The 1,618-nt window shown below is 45.6% G+C and overlaps 1 pseudogene; it reads left to right on the plus strand.

Annotated features, from left to right (window-relative positions):
- The first annotated feature begins 394 nt into the window (after positions 1 to 394).
- LOC745302 (PRELI domain-containing protein 1, mitochondrial-like) lies at positions 395 to 1,300 on the plus strand (annotated as a pseudogene).
- The last annotated feature ends 318 nt before the right edge of the window (positions 1,301 to 1,618 follow it).

Here is a 1,618-nt window from a genome sequence, read left to right on the forward strand (position 1 = left end):
GGGAAAAGATTATTATATATAATTTTACTCATAAAATATATTTTAAAACAGGTTTGAAAGTCAAATTTTCATCTGTAAATGTACTACTGATAAGCATCCTAAGGCTTACCTGTTTAATACAAATAGAATTATAGGCTGATGAAATTTAATAATTCTACCATTTCTTAATTTTCATTTATTTTATGAGGACCTGGAAAAAATTCAAAAATAGATAGTGTCACTATCACTGCCATTACTGCAATTTCTGGTAGTTCTCCTGTTAGCGCTATTCTAGATGTGGATGCTGCTGGCTCCATCTACGGATCCTGTCCACTGTCCAAATATTGTGCTAAGTGATTTATATCTCAAAAGTCTTTTAAAAGAGTTACCGGGCCGGACAACTCATGGCGGCGGCGGCGGCGGCAGCTGCTTGGGCGCGGTGCGGTGGTGACTGAGCTACGAGCCTGGCGGAGGGTGTGCGCCGAGCCCCGGTCCGGCCAGGCCCCTGCGTGCCTCCCAGGCTCCGCACCCCTGATGCTGCGCGGGTGCTGAGCCTGCTCCGGCCTGGACGATGGTGAAGTATTTCCTGGGCCAGAGCGTGCTCCGGAGTTCCTGGGACCAAGTGTTCGCCGCCTTCTGGCAGCGGTACCCGAATCCCTATAGCAAACATGTCTTGACGGAAGACATAGTACACCGGGAGGTGACCCCTGACCAGAAACTGCTGTCCTGGCGACTCCTGACCAAGACCAACAGGATGCCCCGCTGAGCCGAGCGACTGTTTCCTGCCAATGTTGCTCACTCGGTGTACATCCTGGAGGACTCTGTTGTGGACTCACAGAATCAGACCATGACTACCTTCACCTGGAACATCAACCACGCCCGGCTGATGGTGGTGGAGGAACGATGTGTTTACTGTGTGAACTCTGACAAGTGGCTGGACCGAAATCCGCCGGGAAGCCTGAGTCTCCTCTAGCTTATTTGGTGTCTTCAGAGCTGTCCAGGAATTTGGACTTGCCGATTCAAAAGCAACGTGACCAAGACTATGAAGGGTTTTGAATATATCTTGGCGAAGCTGCAAGGCGAGGCCCCTTCCAAAACACTTGTTGAGACAGCCAAGGAAGCCAAGGAGAAGGCAAAGGAGACGGTACTGGCAGCTACAGAGAAGGCCAGGGACTTCGCCAGCAAGGCAGCCACCAAGAAGCAGCAGCAGCAGCAACAGTTTGTGTAGCCAGCCCACCACCACCACAGCACCCCAGACAGCTAGGCTTAGCCCCTCGACCCTCCCTCCATTGTACTTTATCATTAAAAATCAACTTCCAGCCCTGTCAAAAAAAAAAAAAAAAAAAAAAGAGTTACCATTATAATATTCATTGCTCTGATAAAGAAACTGAGGCTTAGGGAACTGAAATACTTCTTCTAAACTTATTGTTTGCATATTTAAATATTCTACATATTTTTTACTAATGTTTTCTCCGAATTATGTACAACTTCCTAAGAGAAGTGTGTTAAAATTTTCCACTGTCATAGTAAATTTTTGAATTTCTTCTTCTCATGATTTTGGCAAATTAAATTTTATTTTGTGACAATTTTGAAAGTTTATGGGAACTCTATCATTAATTCTATTGTTTACTTTCGTAAA

Source organism: Pan troglodytes, chromosome 5, assembly GCF_028858775.2.
Source record: "Pan troglodytes isolate AG18354 chromosome 5, NHGRI_mPanTro3-v2.0_pri, whole genome shotgun sequence".
Classification (NCBI taxonomy): domain Eukaryota; kingdom Metazoa; phylum Chordata; class Mammalia; order Primates; family Hominidae; genus Pan; species Pan troglodytes.